This window comes from Pseudophryne corroboree, chromosome 2, assembly GCF_028390025.1.
Source record: "Pseudophryne corroboree isolate aPseCor3 chromosome 2, aPseCor3.hap2, whole genome shotgun sequence".
Taxonomy (NCBI): Eukaryota; Metazoa; Chordata; class Amphibia; order Anura; family Myobatrachidae; genus Pseudophryne; species Pseudophryne corroboree.
In genome coordinates this window covers 1,021,584,908-1,021,602,823 of record NC_086445.1, presented here as the reverse complement: position 1 = coordinate 1,021,602,823, position 17,916 = coordinate 1,021,584,908, and the positions used below count along the sequence as shown (strand labels likewise).

General features: G+C 50.7%; 1 protein-coding gene across 4 annotated transcripts in view; it reads left to right on the top strand.

Moving 5' to 3' along the window:
* Positions 1-17,916, top strand: part of LOC135050313 (cell surface glycoprotein CD200 receptor 1-A-like) — a 119,424-nt gene that overhangs the window by 88,036 nt on the left and 13,472 nt on the right. The gene's annotated exons all lie outside the window — the stretch shown is intronic.

The following is a 17,916-nucleotide window of genomic DNA, read 5'->3' as shown; positions in this document are numbered from 1 at the left end:
CTGAACCTGTTTGTGCTTATTCTAAATTAGATTCCAGATTTTTCATTTCTGTGCAGTACTGGATACAAACCATACCTTTTTTCAGAATTTGCACTTAAAAAATAAAAATAAAATGTTTATATATTTTTATTTTTTTAATTGAGCAAAATAAGACAGCGTCACTCCAGGACTTTGAATCTTTAAAAGTGTATTGTAACAAATCACATGTCCAATGTTTCGGGGCCTGCAGCCCCTTTACGCCGAAACGTTGGACATGTGATTTGTTTCAATACACTTTTAAAGGTTCAAAGTCCTGGAGTGACGCTGTCTTATTTTGCTCAACTGTCATACCACTAGGGCACCCAGGCATTACACCCTAACAGGACCAGGAGTGCCGGGCACCTTCTCCAACTATATATATATATTATATGTCTTGATCAATGAGTGGATGCAATGAAACATCAGCATCAGACAGGTGTATCAGCGTGTTATTTTTCTATTAGTCTCTGAGTGCTGTTCACTGTGCAGCCTGTTTTCAGGCTTCAACCCATAGTTGCCTACCCTCCCTCATTCTGCAGGAGACTCCCTGAAATAGCAGCAATCTCCCTCACTCCCTGAAAAGTCCATCAATCTCCCTCATTCTAGGGGGAAAAATAAATCAGAGATACATACATTCAAATGGGATCCTTAGTGCCATTTCCCTGCATTGGTTATAAGGCACAATGGATCCCTATGGCCACTTACAATATATGGAACCTCTTGTAAGACACAATACACAAACAAATCCTGCAAAATATCACTGTCTTTTCTTCAACAAATAGATCTTACTAACTTTGGGGCTCATTTATATTTGGATGTAAGTCATTTTCATGACACGCCTCCCCGATGTAGCAGTACACACCCGCAGTGCCAGATTAAGGTCTTGATGGGCCTGGAGCTGAAATGTATAAAAGGCCTATTGTGCGTCGCCACAGAGTGTGTGACCAGTATGGTAGGGGAGTAACTACCGATATGGGGGTGTGGCCTGTGCATCAGGGTGGGGCATCACGGAGAGCATAGCGATCCACCTACCATCAATCATATCAATCTAATGCTGGCTACACGGATTTACTAATATAATATAATATATATATATACACACACACACACACACACACACACATACATACATACATACATACATACATACATATATATATATATATATATTATGCAATCTATAGATTTAGTGTCTAGGTAGACAGTCAATAAGTTGCCACCAAATAGTCGACATGGTCATTAGGTCGATGTGTAAATGGTCGATATGTCCATAAGGTTGACAGGTTGAAATGGTCAACATATTATTATTATTATTTTTTTTTCATCCTTTACCATACTCATGGACTACGATTGGGAATAGTAACCTGCCCGAAGCAAGGGGACACAGTACACTCACTGGGGTTCCCTGTGCTCTGACAGCAAATATGACACCTTTTCATGTGTCAACCTATTGTTGTAGACCTTACTACCAGGGGCGGATTGGGACGCCGGGACACCGGGCCAGTTCCTGGTTGGCCGGTCCCATTGTCCCCTTAGCGGGCTGACTCACCCCTCCACCTGGCCTCCGGCCGCGATCGGAGCTCAGCTCCGATCAGGCAGAGCTTGGAAACGGCCCCTGCACACAGTGCACAGCAACTGCCAGTGATACTGCAGTCCGTGCAGCACTTCCTCATACAGCAAGCTCCGGACTAGACATGACGTCATGTAGGGGGCGTGGCTAGCACTCGGCACTGCTCTGCTGCAGAGAACTGACTGAACCGACTACAGGGGCAGAAGAGGTTCAGTAGCTCAGTGCACGGTAAAGTACAGTAAGATGTAGTAGAAGAAGTGATGAGGGAGAGGACAGAGAGGTATATGGATACTAATGAAAATAAAAGTGGAGTGAAAGAAAATAAATTGAGGTGGCAAAGAAAAGTATGTGATAGAGAGAGTGAGAGAATAAGGCAAGTAATGCTGCATTCACATTGCAAATGCCGGGTCCTACCCGGTAAGGGAAACGTGTCCTTACCGGGTGGGATCCGGCATTTGCGCTCCGTTGCAGGCTTTCTGACCCGGCAATATACCGGGTCGGTTGCCATAGCAACGGAGCTCAGCAGCAGCAGCAGGGGCGGGGTGGAGGCGGCGTCGGGAGATGAGCTCATCTCCAGCGCCGCCTCTCCCTATCTTGTGAATGGGAACCGTGTCGCATCGACACGGCTCCCATTCACACCGCAACTGACCCGGTAATCAACCCGGGTAAAACCCTTCTTTTTTACCGGGTTGATTTACCGGGTCAGGCGACCCGGTAAATCTGCCAGTGTGCTTTCACATCGCACACTGACCCGGTTCGACACGGCAATATGCCGTGTCGATACCGGGTTATTTGTGCGATGTGAAAGGGGTCTAAGAGGCTCTATGTCAGGGATTAGAAGAAAAATATGTCAGTAAGCTATTATGGAGAAAAAGGAAGACAAAATAAATGAGACTAAAGTATAAAGACTAAAGAGGCTTCAAAGAGTGTAAAGAGTCAAGAAAAGGGAACAGATACTTGTGTGTTGTTGTAATATAGAGGGACAGGGACTTGTGTTTTGTAATATAGAGGGACAGGGACTTGTGTGTTGTAATATAGAGGGACAGGGACTTGTGTGTTGCAGTATAGAGGGACAGGGACTTGTGTGTTGTAATATAGAGGGACAGGGACTTGCGTGTTGTAATATAGAGAGACAGGGACTTGGGTGTTGTAATATAGAGAGGCAGGGACTTGCGTGTTGTAATAAAGAAAGAGACAGGTACTTGGGTGTTGTAATATAGAGAGACAGGTACTTGCGTGTTGTAATATAGAGAGACAGGTACTTGCGTGTTGTAATATAGAGAGACAGGTAATTGGGTGTTGTAATATAGAGAGACAGGTACTTGCGTGTTGTAATATAGAGGGACAGGGACTTGCGTGTTGTAATATAGAGAGACAGGGACTTGCGTGTTGTAATATAGAGATACAGGTAATTGGGTGTTGTAATATAGAGAGACAGGGACTTGCGTGTTGTAATATAGAGATACAGGTACTTGGGTGTTGTAATATAGAGAGACAGGTACTTGCGTGTTGTAATATAGAGGGACAGGTGCTTGTGTGTTGCAATATAGAGGAACAGGGACTTGCGTGTTGTAATATAGAGAGACAGGCACTTGCGTGTTGTAATATAGATGGACAGGGACTTTTGTGTTGTAATATAGAGGCACAAGTACTTGTGTGTGTTGTAATACAGAGTGACAGTTACTTGCGTGTTGTAATATAAAGGGACAGGGACTTGCATGTTGTAATATAGAGAGACAGGCACTTGTGAGTTGTAATATAGAGGGACTTGCGTGTTGTAATACAGAGTGACAGGGACTTGCGTGTTGTAATATAGAGGGACAGGGACTTGCGTGTTGTAATATGGAGGGACAAGTACTTGTGTGTGTTGTAATACAGAGTGACAGGGACTTGCGTGTTGTAATATAAAGGGACAAGGACTTGCATGTTGTAATATAGAGAGACAGGCACTTGTGAGTTGTAATATAGAGGGACAGGCACTTGTGAGTTGTAATATAGAGGGACAGGCACTTGTGAGTTGTAATATAGAGGGACAGGGACTTGTGTGTTGCAATATAGAGGAACAGGGACTTGTGTGTTCTAATATAGCGGGACAGGGACTTGTGTGTTGTAATATAGAGGGACAGGGACTTGTGTGTTGTAATATAGAAGGACTGGGACTTGTGTGTTCTAATATAGCGGGACAGGGACTTGTGTGTGTTGTAATATAGAACGACAGGGACTTGCATGTTTTAATATAGCGGGACAAGTACTTGTGTGTGCTGTAATACAGAGGGACTTGTGTGTTGTAATATAGCGGGACAGGGACTTGCGTGAGTTGTAATAAATAGGGACATGTACTTGGGTTTGGTAATATAAAGGGATAAGGATTTGTGTGTTTTCTAACACAGAGGGACAGGTACTTGTGTGTGTTGTAGTATAGAGGGACAGGGACTTGTGTGTGTTGTAGTATAGAGGGACAGGGACTTGTGTGTGTTGTAGTATAGAGGGACAGGGACTTGTGTGTATTGTAGTATAGATGGACAGGGACTTGTGTGTGTTGTAGTATAGAGGGACAGGGACTTGTGTGTGTTGTAGTATAGAGGGAAAGGGATCTGTGTGCTGTATAATATAGTATGAGTATGTAGTATGAGAGCGTGGACAGATAAAAAATTAAGGAAACTAAAAAGAGAAATTTGGAGAAAGTAAAGGACGAAGAGCAAAGATAATGAGAATAATATTACTATGATAAAATAAAGGAGAGACTATATAATAAGTGAAGTGGAACAAGAGTAAAGTGTAGGGCATGACAGAATGTACAAAGAAGAAAGAGGATAAAAGGTACAGATGAGACAGTGCGGTTCGGTATGATTTACCATCTGTATTCTGACATCGGCATCCTGAGCGGTAGAATGCCGGCAGGGGGTCGAGCAAAACGAAGCCCCTTGCAGGCTCGGTGGCAAGCTTCAATCACCTCAGGTTCTATTCTACCTCTATGGGTGTTGTGGACACCCATAGAAGGGGAATGATCTACTTCACCGGTATATCGGCAGCAGTATGGTGCCCCCCGCCGTCGGGATCCCGGCATCGGTATTGTGACAGTCGGGATCTCGACGAGTTAACCGCATACCACAGAATGTAACAAAAATATAGTGTAGGAGCATAAGGAATATAGCAGAACTAAGGATTCAAGTTCAGAATATGAGATCCCTTGGATTAATATAACTACACTGGTCAAAACAATAAATGTACCATCGTGGGCATACTTCGGGCGGGGCGGCTCACTCCACTTTGCTTGCCACAGGTTACTGTTCCCATTAGATGTCCACGTGAATAGTGAAACTAATAGACCAGGGTTCCCATGTTCTGAACTTGAGCCAGACTAAGTAATGACCACTGATTAGGACAGTAAAGTACTGTATATAGTGAGAATAGACAAATGCCACCATGGAAGGGTTATGTAGTAGAATTAGCATAAATGTTAGCGGCCCAACTGCAGCAAAAGATGCAAGGACGGCTGTGTCAGGCTCTATGAAGAGTATCCCACCCCTCTCAACATACCCCACCCCTTCAACAGACCCCGCCTACATTAGGGCTGCTTCCAGAAATTTCCCGGGCTGGTTTTCCATCCCAATCCGCCCCTGCTTACTACTGTAGTTCTACTGAACCGAAACTACATACATACACACACACATACATACACCCTTTCGTATTTTTTTGGATCTAGATGATTTTTGTAAAAAACATAACAGCTAAAATCACAGAATTTGGGGGTAATTTTGATCCTCAATAACATTCATTTCCACTGATTTCCAGCCTATTCTGAACACCTCACAATATTGTTTTTAGGTCAAAAGGCTGCACCGAGGTGGCTGTATGACTAAGCTAAGCGACACAAGTGTGCAGCACAAACACCTGGCCCATCTAGGAGTGACACTGCAGTCCCACTGCACTAATGGCGGATACCGGACGCACGTCTAACACCAACATAGTTGTCAAGGCCTCAGTTATCCGCTTTGCAACAGGATGACTGCTGTCATATTTCATCTTCCTCGCAAAGGACTGTTGGACAGTCATTTGCTTAGTTGAAGTAGTACAAGTGGTCTTCTGACTTCCCCTCTGGGATGACGATCGACTCCCAGCAGCAGTAACAGCAGTGGCAGCAGTAGGAGGAAGTGGTTCTTGATCTTTCCCTATTTTAAACTCCACATTTTTGTTCTCCATTATTTTTCTGGAGTTATATGACAAAATGCAGCAAAGGAGAGCATACCTCTACACCACACAGGGCAAACCCTTTAAAAATGATTTGGATTAAATATTAATTACCCCTTTATTTGGAGTAAATAATATACAACACAGGACAGCACCATTGAACTTATATGGCAGCACCACTGGACTGGATTTATCCGCCAGTACCATGGATTTATGCGGCAGTACCACTGGACATATACGGCAGTATCACTGGGCTGGATTTATACGCCAGTACCACTGGATTAACACGGCAGTACCACTGGACATATACGGCAGTACCACTGGACTGGATTTCTACACCAGTATCGCTGGACTTATACGGCAGTACCACTGGAATTATACGGCAGTACCGGAGCACCACCACTGTACTGATGCAGGACAACACAGCACCACTGCAATGGACTGGACATATACAGCAGCACTGGACATATGGCAGCAGAGGACACTACCACTGTGACTGGACTGATGCAGCACAAGACACTACACTGGACTGAGCAGCACAAGACAACACTGGAATGATGCAGCACAAGACACTACACTGGACTGAGCAGCACAAGACAGCACTGGAATCACCACCCCACTATCCCTCCCACAAAGACACTTAGGGTGGAGACACGTCCTGTCTCTACACTCTCCAATGCCAGAGTGAAAATGGCGGCGACGCGCGGCTCCTTATATGGAATCCAAGCCCCGCGAGAATCCAGCAGCAGGATTATGACGTTTTGCCTCGTCCTGGCTCGGGTAGTGAAGTTCGGTAGGGTTCAGTTCTCAGGAATATATATATATATATTTATTATTCCCTCTAAGATTATATTATTCCCTCTAGGATTCCGGGCTGGCAGGTTGCAGGAGCTTGCTTTCGGCATCAGTGATGCCATGATGTCATGTGAACCTATTTACATGGTGGAGATGGCAGCACAGCAGGCTATTTTAGCACGGTGTTGCTGAAGGGCTAAAACAGCCCATTGTGAACATGTACTGTATATACTGGCTAACAAATATAGTTCACAATGAATGTTTCAGGGCATCCGCACAGTTGACAGGACCACATACAGTACATACAATGTATTGTATGTGGTCCTGACAACAGGGTAAATGCCCAGAAATGTCAATTGTGGAATATACTTGTGACAGGACGATACCGGACGGAAGCACTCGCAGCTTCCGCGTCCCGTTGACTGCGCACAGAATGGAAGGTCAAGCCGCACGAGGCCTGACCACATAGGGGATTCCCTGCTTACCGTCAGTAACCGCCTGTTACTGACTCCACCCACTGCGCTGTGGGCGGGTTCTTGCTGCCACCACCAAACTCCTAACCTGCCGTGGCGTTTGGAACCACGGTTCTGCTCTGTATGTGCCGACGCACTGCTTTACCACACCTGTGTGGTGTCGACGAATCCCCACTAGCCACTTGCTAGGCCTCTACCGGTAGCTGGCGGAAGGCGGAGCTTGGAGACGTCAGGTGCTTCCCTGGACAGCCGGAGGACGGGGCTAGGTTTGGCCTAACCCTGTTGGTCACAAGATGAAGCAGTCTTCTTGAGGCAAAGGTGTTTATTGCTCAAAATAACCTTTAAAAAGGCTCCTCCCTATTGCTAGGGGCAACAGCATACAATTAAGATGTTTCAGCAGAAGAAGATGTTACAATACACAATCCTATGGGCCAACTGCCCTCCTTTTATCCCTCTCCAAGACCCCTTACCACAGGGGGTAAGCCCGCCCTGTGGTGTACAACCAATCAATGTTTACCCATGAGCTGTGCATGCTCTGGTCTCATGCACACACAACATTGTTCCCAATGGACAGTGGGGAGTGGTCGGTCTCCTTTGTCTCTCCCATCTGGGAGAGCAGGCTACTCCCACGGTGCCGTTCAGTCTGGCTGGGGGGAGGTTTTCCCTCCTAAACTGACTTCCAGAAACCTGCCCGGGACCCCTTCTCACTGCCTGCAGCCTGGATTTGGGCTCCAGAGCTGGGCAGCCTGGCTCCCCGGTCCAGGTCTCTGGTCCACTACGGCTGATCTCCATGGAGCTCCAAGAAACCACTCAGCTTGTCTTATAGCTAAGCTGCTTCTTTTTCTCCCTGTCCCCATTGGAACTGTGAGGCTGGATGGGAAAGCATTCCGTTTTTAGGGAAAAGGTCTGGGAGAATCCATCAGCCTGCACAGCTATGGATTCCCCCCTCCTGGGACACACAATCAAGTAAGTGCATTTTATCTTTAAATACATTACATTTTAAAATCACACTGTACATTTCCCCTTTTAAATATACACTGAGCCTGTGCCCTGCACAGACTCTACATACTCAGGCACTGCAGTGCCTTCCCTAGCCCTGCAGCCTGGCTGCGAGGGCTCTCTGTGTGCTGGAGGTATGGGGCTGGCTTCCCCCATCCTCCAGCCTGCTTTTCTGCCTCTGGGGTTCCAGGGAGCTGGCTCTCCCTGTCCCCCCAGGGTGGCACTAATCAGTGGCCTCGCCGCACGCAGCGGCGCACCCCCCTGTACCTAAGCCCGGCGGCCCGGGACACTTGTCCCGGCCGCCGTGACTCTGGCTTTGTTCAGCGCTGAGGCGCCGGGAGCGTAGCTCCCGGACCCCAGCGCTCACCATCCTGCTGGCCCGCCTAATGTGCCCACGCCGCTAGGGAGCCGGCTAGCCCGGTCCCCCCTGAGCGGCGCCTGTCTTGTGGCCTCGCTGCAGCGTCCGGCGGGGAGCCGGGCTGCAGCGCACCCCCCTCGCCGACTAGCAGCCCGGGACGTCCGTCCCGGCTGCTGCGGCTGGCCACCCGTGCTGGGCTGAGGCGCTGGGAGCAAAGCTCCCGGCCCCCAGCGGCGGCTCTCACATAGAGCACTGCAGCGGGAGCCGAGCTCCCAGCCGCAGCGCTCACCCTTCTCCCCGGCGCGCACACTCCAGTGCGCCCGGGGCTACACTGACCGCTGCCGGGAGCGGAGCTCCCGGACTCCGGCGGTCAGCGGCTGCCTCCTCTCCCCCGGCGTGCACACTCTGCTGAGCGCGCCGGGGGCTGTCCTCCCTGCCGTGGTCTCCGGAGGGGTCCGGGACCACGGCACAGTTAAAATACAGCATTTTAAACATTTTATACACTGTTATAAACACGGCGCCTAGCGCCCACAGTATTTTCAAATCTGGCGCCAAGCGCCCTTTGTCTGTGAAAATGGCGCCGGGCACTAGGGGTTAACCCCTTCAGTGCTGCAGGCGGCCATTTCCCTCGTGGCTGGGGCTCTCCGGCCACACTCCTCCCCCCCCATTCAAGCGGGTCAACCAGGGACCCATGTCCCAACGATTTGGGTCCTGGTCCCGCAGTCCGTTGGGGTGAAGGGGACGCTACCTGGGGGGTGTAGGCTCTGGCCTAGACAGTTCATCCATAGTGTAGTGGGCCTCTCTTCGTGGGTGCACAATGTTCAAATAGTCCACCTGAAGTCCAAGTTCAAGGCTCCACCACAAAAGTCTGTCCAATTCCCCCAAGGTCGGTTGCAGCCACCTAACAGGTAGGTGGTAAGTCACCACGGTGGGGGGCCGGTTACAAACAAGTGCCACCCACGGTGTCCCAACTGTGGCATACCCCACCTCCCACAATAGCAGTATACTGCTCAACCAGGCCACAGGGTGCTCCTGCCCATATGGCTCTTTCTGGCTTGGTACAGCTCCCAGTCCGTGCAGTGGCGCAATAGTTCGTAACACACAGTCCGGGTCAAGAATGTGCGCCATCAGCACTGGAGCGGGTACCCGAGCCTCCTTCAATGACTGGAATGCCAACTCGCAAGCGGGTGCAAAGTCCACTGACTGGGGAATGCCCTTCCTAGCCATCTCTGTCAAGGGGTTCACTACAGGACTAAAGTCAATGACAACATGTCCGTAGGGCCTTACAGGTTCTAAGGTCAGTACCGGTCTGGGTGATGTGGGTCGGGGACAGCCTCTGGTTGCCTCCACCCCCTCTGGGTTGGGCCTACCCCTGTCTCCTCCCACATGGTGCCCCAGGCACTGCACCTCCGTCATACCTATCTGGCAACGGTCTGCCCTAACTGTCAGACCTGCCCTCCAATCCCCTTCTGTCGACCTATGACTCGGGAAATCTACCCTGTCACCTAGGTCTACTCTTCCCTCCTCGTCCGCTACCTGTGCCACAGTGATGGCGGCCAGACCACCAGTCTCTGGATCCTGTGTGGCATCCACCACAGGGAGGCTGCGTGTCTTCCCCGATCTACTGCGCACAGGCAGGGGACCTGCTATGTCCACAGCAACTTGCTGCAAGGGTTCTCCTATGGGCAGAGGCCCAGAGACAACACAACCGCTGGAGTGCCCCGGCTGCCAACGCATGGCACCAGCCTTACAGTTGGTCTGGGCGTCATCCGACATTCCAGACCAGGGTAAGCTCTGTGTCAGGCACTTCAGGGTACGGTCTGTCTCCGGGTTACTGTCCAAAGGGGTTTCACTGGCAACCGACACCGGTTGCGCAGGAACTTTCCCTGAGGGGACCAGTTGGACACATTCCCTATCTGGTCTATCCCCTCCCACTTTCCTGGCTACCCTGTACCTTAACCCTTCCCGCCAGGTCAACCTCCCCGCCCCAACCCTGTCAAGGCCGCTGCCAGAGTGGCGCCTCATGCCTTTCGGGGATGGGTCAGAGAGTTGAGCCTCCCTAAACTCCTGCCTGTGGCCCTCAATTTCTCCTAAATTGGGACACTCTACAGGGGGATCTAGGTGGGGACTACTAGGGTCAGTCTGGTAGGGGTCAGTCATGGAAAAGTCAATGTGGTTTCTCATACTCACCGCCGGAGTTGGCAAACCACTTGGGTCAGGAACATCATTGGGCACCCCCACAGGATCACACGAGCTGGAACCGACATCCTCTGCGTTGCTAGGGGACGTAGGCATACCAGAGGCAAAAGGCATGCGGGGTCGATGTACTGATCTAGCCGCTGTGATCTTTTCCTCTGGGCTGGTTGATGCTGTGGTTGGCTGTGCTGGCAGTTGTCTAGCAGCTGTATTCTTTTCCTCTGGGCTGGGCTGTGCTGGAGTAGCTGATGTCAACGGTGGTTTTGGAACTTGACTCCGGGGAATGGCGCCAACAAACATAGTGACGATCCCACCACCCAGATCATTTCCTAGGACCACATCAGTTGGGAGACCATCCATGACGGCAACTTCTCGCAACTCTGGTCCAGCTCCCCAGTCCAGGTAGACTCTTGCCATGGGAACCACTTTTTCTGTTCCTTCTGCCAGGGTGACCGTGGCAATGCGACCCTGCAATACTGCAGCAGGATCTATAAGGTGGGGGCTCACCACAGTGATTGAGGCCCCAGAGTCTCTTAGGCCTTCTCCCTGCAGGGGTCCCACGTGGACTGGCTGCAGGTGCCTCCACATGTTGTGTAGGGGCTGTTTGGCCATGCAGGTGACTCTCTCCGCAGAGTGCACCTGTCTCTCTCCACACTCCATCGGACTGACTGGAGGGGGAACAGTCTCTGTAGGCTCATCTCCTCTCGTCAAACAAGCGAGCCGGGCTCCAGCGCTCGGATTTGGGGCACGAGTCTGGGGTGCTTGGGATGCAGGACAGTTCATCCTCAGATGTCCGATTTTCCCACAGCCGTAGCACTTCTTCTCCAGTCGTGGCACCGATGATCTCTGATCAGTTGCAGGGACGCTGCGGTGCGGTTGCTGGCCAAGAGCACCCATGTTGGAAGATGCTTGTCTTTGGGGGTGATGAGTTGAAGAGGGTGGTCCCCTTGGTGGTACAGTCTGTTGGAGCTGGCTGCTGGCGGGGCGCTTCTGCCCCCGTGGCCGAATTGCCACATACTTGTCGGCTAATTGGGCAGCCATCTTTAAGCTGGGTGGCTCCCGATCTAGCACCCACTCCTTCACTTCCTGGGCACACCGGCGGTAGAACTGCTCCCTGCAGATCAGGTCGATCAGTGCGTCCCATGTAGTGGCTTCCGAATCCTTCACCCACTTCACCACGTACTGCCGCAGCTGGGTGGCGAGCTGCTCATGGGTGCTGCTAGGATTCTTAGGCAAGTCTCTGAATTTCTTCCTGTAAGACTCTGGAGTGATGAAGAATCGCTGGAGGAGGGCCTTTGCGACTTCGTCGTAGTTCCCGCAGTCCTCCGTCGCCACTCCTCGATAGGCCTCCAAGGCCTCTCCATGCAGAGTGGGCACAAGGTGTCTCACCCACTCTGACTTGGGTAGATCATGTAGTTTACAAGTCCTTTCAAAAACTTGCAAATGTCCATCAATGTCCCTATCACTGTCTGCAAACTTGGCAAACTGAACTCGTCCTGATCTGTGTACAACAGCTGACAACGGCTCCCGGGGTACCACGGCCTGTGGTGCCCGCTCCGCATGCCACATCCGAATGACAAGCATGCGTTCTTGCTCCGTTGCCCTTTCCCCCAATTCCGCTAGCCGATCTGCTAGGGTATCCGGGTCGCCCCCCCTGGGACGTTGGGATCCTGGCCCTGCTAGGGATTGCTGGGAAACATGGCTGTTGTGAGAGAGGGCGGGGCTTGTGGATCTCACCGGTCCTGTGCGAAGGTCCACTGTTGGGTCGTCCTCTGCGATGCTGACGCCGTCAGTGTTTTCCACCTCCACCTGAGACTCCTCCCAGCTCCTGAGCGCCGCCTGCATGACGCTCCTGGACGCGTTGAAAGGGATGTCCACACCCTTCCCCTGGCATACGATCTCCAGATCCTCCTTGGACATTCCGCTGAATTCCGCCATCTTGTGCGTCCTCCTGCGCTGCAGTTACTCCTCTCCTGAGTAACTCGGCTTCTCCAATCAGGTGATGAAAAGCCGCCTGGGATTATCCCACCTCTATGCCACCAATTTCTGTGACAGGACGATACCGTACGGAAGCACTCGCAGCTTCCGCGTCCCGTTGACTGCGCACAGAATGGAAGGTCAAGCCGCACGAGGCCTGACCACATAGGGGATTCCCTGCTTACCGTCAGTAACCGCCTGTTACTGACTCCACCCACTGCGCTGTGGGCGGGTTCTTGCTGCCACCACCAAACTCCTAACCTGCCGTGGCGTTTGGAACCACGGTTCTGCTCTGTATGTGCCGACGCACTGCTTTACCACACCTGTGTGGTGTCGACGAATCCCCACTAGCCACTTGCTAGGCCTCTACCGGTAGCTGGCGGAAGGCGGAGCTTGGAGACGTCAGGTGCTTCCCTGGACAGCCGGAGGACGGGGCTAGGTTTGGCCTAACCCTGTTGGTCACAAGATGAAGCAGTCTTCTTGAGGCAAAGGTGTTTATTGCTCAAAATAACCTTTAAAAAGGCTCCTCCCTATTGCTAGGGGCAACAGCATACAATTAAGATGTTTCAGCAGAAGAAGATGTTACAATACACAATCCTATGGGCCAACTGCCCTCCTTTTATCCCTCTCCAAGACCCCTTACCACAGGGGGTAAGCCCGCCCTGTGGTGTACAACCAATCAATGTTTACCCATGAGCTGTGCATGCTCTGGTCTCATGCACACACAACATTGTTCCCAATGGACAGTGGGGAGTGGTCGGTCTCCTTTGTCTCTCCCATCTGGGAGAGCAGGCTACTCCCACGGTGCCGTTCAGTCTGGCTGGGGGGAGGTTTTCCCTCCTAAACTGACTTCCAGAAACCTGCCCGGGACCCCTTCTCACTGCCTGCAGCCTGGATTTGGGCTCCAGAGCTGGGCAGCCTGGCTCCCCGGTCCAGGTCTCTGGTCCACTACGGCTGATCTCCATGGAGCTCCAAGAAACCACTCAGCTTGTCTTATAGCTAAGCTGCTTCTTTTTCTCCCTGTCCCCATTGGAACTGTGAGGCTGGATGGGAAAGCATTCCGTTTTTAGGGAAAAGGTCTGGGAGAATCCATCAGCCTGCACAGCTATGGATTCCCCCCTCCTGGGACACACAATCAAGTAAGTGCATTTTATCTTTAAATACATTACATTTTAAAATCACACTGTACATTTCCCCTTTTAAATATACACTGAGCCTGTGCCCTGCACAGACTCTACATACTCAGGCACTGCAGTGCCTTCCCTAGCCCTGCAGCCTGGCTGCGAGGGCTCTCTGTGTGCTGGAGGTATGGGGCTGGCTTCCCCCATCCTCCAGCCTGCTTTTCTGCCTCTGGGGTTCCAGGGAGCTGGCTCTCCCTGTCCCCCCAGGGTGGCACTAATCAGTGGCCTCGCCGCACGCAGCGGCGCACCCCCCTGTACCTAAGCCCGGCGGCCCGGGACACTTGTCCCGGCCGCTGTGACTCTGGCTTTGTTCAGCGCTGAGGCGCCGGGAGCGTAGCTCCCGGACCCCAGCGCTCACCATCCTGCTGGCCCGCCTAATGTGCCCACGCCGCTAGGGAGCCGGCTAGCCTGGTCCCCCCTGAGCGGCGCCTGTCTTGTGGCCTCGCTGCAGCGTCCGGCGGGGAGCCGGGCTGCAGCGCACCCCCCTCGCCGACTAGCAGCCCGGGACGTCCGTCCCGGCTGCTGCGGCTGGCCACCCGTGCTGGGCTGAGGCGCTGGGAGCAAAGCTCCCGGCCCCCAGCGGCGGCTCTCACATAGAGCACTGCAGCGGGAGCCGAGCTCCCAGCCGCAGCGCTCACCCTTCTCCCCGGCGCGCACACTCCAGTGCGCCCGGGGCTACACTGACCGCTGCCGGGAGCGGAGCTCCCGGACTCCGGCGGTCAGCGGCTGCCTCCTCTCCCCCGGCGTGCACACTCTGCTGAGCGCGCCGGGGGCTGTCCTCCCTGCCGTGGTCTCCGGAGGGGTCCGGGACCACGGCACAGTTAAAATACAGCATTTTAAACATTTTATACACTGTTATAAACACGGCGCCTAGCGCCCACAGTATTTTCAAATCTGGCGCCAAGCGCCCTTTGTCTGTGAAAATGGCGCCGGGCACTAGGGGTTAACCCCTTCAGTGCTGCAGGCGGCCATTTCCCTCGTGGCTGGGGCTCTCCGGCCACAATACTTGTTTGCCAGCAAGAAGTCTCTGGGTGCTGTTTGCTGGAGACATACAGATGTAGCCAGCCTCGTCCGTGGGCATATGCATTATGGTGCAATTTGGTGCGCTGAGCTGCAATTATTTGCGCCTGGTGCCTAGTTAATGTATTCGCTATGGCCGTGCACATACATATGCACGCAGCCATTCACTGGCACACATGGCGCGACTTCTTTGCCGCAAGGGTGGCTCCATCTGTATGTCCCATTATAATTGTGCTTCAGGGCAAGCTGCCATTGTTATTGTGAGTGCTGGCAGTTCTCTTTGGTAAAAATGGGTTCGGTAAGAAATGCCGGTGGTCGGGAGCCCAGTGGTCAGGAGACCAACGCCGGGATCCCGACAGCTGGAATCCCGGCAGCAAGCGCAGTGACTGTCCTTGCAGGCTCACCACGCTCTGCCACACTATTAGATCTTCGCTCGCCACACTATTATATTGCCCGTCAGGTGGTGGGGTGGGCAACCACCTGATTGGGAATACCAGGCTTCTGTCGGCCATCTGCATTTCACAGATTGGCGGCAAATTAACTACATCCCCTGAAAATAAATGATATATATCACACATGTATAGTACAAATTTATTTATATACACACATACATTTATACATCCTGGTTTTCCTTTAAAAAATACACACTATATTATATATATATATATATATATATATATATATATATATATATAAATCACATACAGACACACGCATATATATATATATATTTTTTTTTATATAGTATATATATATATATATATATATATACACACACACATACATTCATATATACATACATACCTATGTAATTAATAGTGCATCAGTATGCCACATTACTACATTACATCAGCAGCAGCCAGCAGGTGACAGGTCTGATACCTCACCTTAGTTTGGAGGATATCAGTCACCCTGCTGTTGAATCGACCCCAGGCTGCCTTCACTGAGGGGCTACTTTGTTTTCAGAGCCCTGCCCTGGGCTGGTGAGTGTGTAGTGGAGTCCTGGACGCCCGGTGCGATAGTAGTGGGGCGGTCCCTTTTAGACGTCACGCGCTGTGACGTCATCTGGCTCAGGTGCCTCCGAGTCAACTGTATATGCGGTGGAGGGAAAGCTTTCTGCCCTCGTGTGAGTGGCGCCAGTGGCGCGGCCGTGAGAGTGGGGTCCCGTCTTCGATGTTTAGGGCGGAGGGGGCGCGGCCCCCTTATGACATCGCAGGCTGCTGCAGTTGAAGGAATTTTTTTCCTGCCTACTGCAGCACAGAGATCTGTGATGCGGTGGGCCTAATTTGGAGGATGGGCCTGGAGCTGCAGCTCCATCAGCCCCATTATTAATCCGGCCCTGCACACCCGCGCTGATAGGTGTTACTTTCACAATCTCCCTGAAATGCTTTTTTAAAAGTAGGCAAGTATGCTTCAAACCAAAATGGACCTAAATGATGGAGCCTGCCTTCTCCATCCATACCCCCAGGAAGCCTTAACTGGATTTTACTAAAGTCCATACTTCTATCTAGTCTGTGTGCAATCACAGACATTTTCCTGTCAGAAACCTGGGACAATTATACTGTATCTCCCATGTACAACCTCACCAGTGCTTTTGTCACAATATACTACATACATATACACTGTAATATGTTTCTCTATAAGCAAAGCTTGCACAGTCATTTCTGGAAGGATGCACTTTCCTTTATTTCCTTAACCTTTATTTCCTTTGTGCTGTTGTATATGTGTATTCCTGGCACCCTCTCTGCTTCCACTGTTAGTAAGATGAATGAAGGCAGTAGAAGCACTAACATAGACAGAATATCCAGTATAAAGACAACTTGACAACTTATTGCATAAAAAACTGATCACCCAACAAGATATAAAGAGAGTTTTGAAGAGGAGATTTCCTTCAGTCACACAAATTGCTGACATGCATTTCCTGTCTGCTAACAAACACCCGGGGAGATTTAATAAGATCTGATAAACCTCCCCCATAGATTTAAAACAAATGAGAAGAAACTTTCTCACACAAACACTGCAATCCGTGTGTGTACACGACACTTCTGTTCTTACTGTAAGTGTTTAGTCATACAACACAGGTATTTGTTTGAGTTTCCGCTCCAGGGGAGGATGTTTTCCTCTTTCTGCATGAGCTGCAGAGTTTTCACTTTCACTAATTATCTGGAATCATTTTCTCTTTGTTTTAAGATCGAAAGTAATCATTATTTTACTAATAAGCCACCCATGACTTTATTCCGACGAACTTAACATTTATAACTAGCTAGCTTATCACTAAGAAATAAACACACGGACACCAACTGCTAGATTTTTAAAGGTCAAACAGATATTTATTGTTTGGTGACCTGTCGTTTAAACTAAGAATATTGGAGGATGGCGAGAATAGGCGCTACCAACTCACCAGCACCAGTCAACTATAATAAACCATAAAATAGGAGGGGCCTCACAACCGCCTCCTTAACATAACCTGCACTGCGCAGGCTCACCCCCCTTACTTTAGCAGAGCCGTGGACGAACCCGTACGGGAACATCCATAGTCCACCCGCAAGGGGAGGGCATACCCGCTGTTCAATCAAAAGGGGGTGCCCCACAGTGACCACTTATGTAACTTTTGACCGCTGGCTGGTAGCGACTTTCCGCCCATCTGGCTATCAAAGCCTGCTATGAATGAAAAATAGAGGTCCGAAAAGCGAGCCTCAAGCAACCTTACAGGGAGGGTGGGAGGGCATCCAAGAAAAACTGTCAAGAGGAAGATGGCTGCCAAAACCCTAAACTATATACCCCTGTGTATACTCCTCCTACCTATCCCTAATAGGCACCCATCGATCACCTGACCACACTGTCAATCACTAAGGCTAGCCCTGCCTATCCTCAACACATGTCAGAAAAAATCCGGGTGCTTATGTGGCTTCGAGCCTATGCGGATCTCTGCCTGCTTTCTGCTCTAACTGAGGTTACACTTATGTTTATATTTCACAATCTCATCCATCCGTCCTTTTACACCCAGTTGTAACAAATTGCACGGTGATAAAGTACCAACCAATCAGCTCCTAACTGTCATTTTTGCAAATACAGCCTGTAACATGACAGTTAGGAGCTGATTGGTTGGTACTTTATCACTGTGCAATTTATCATTCT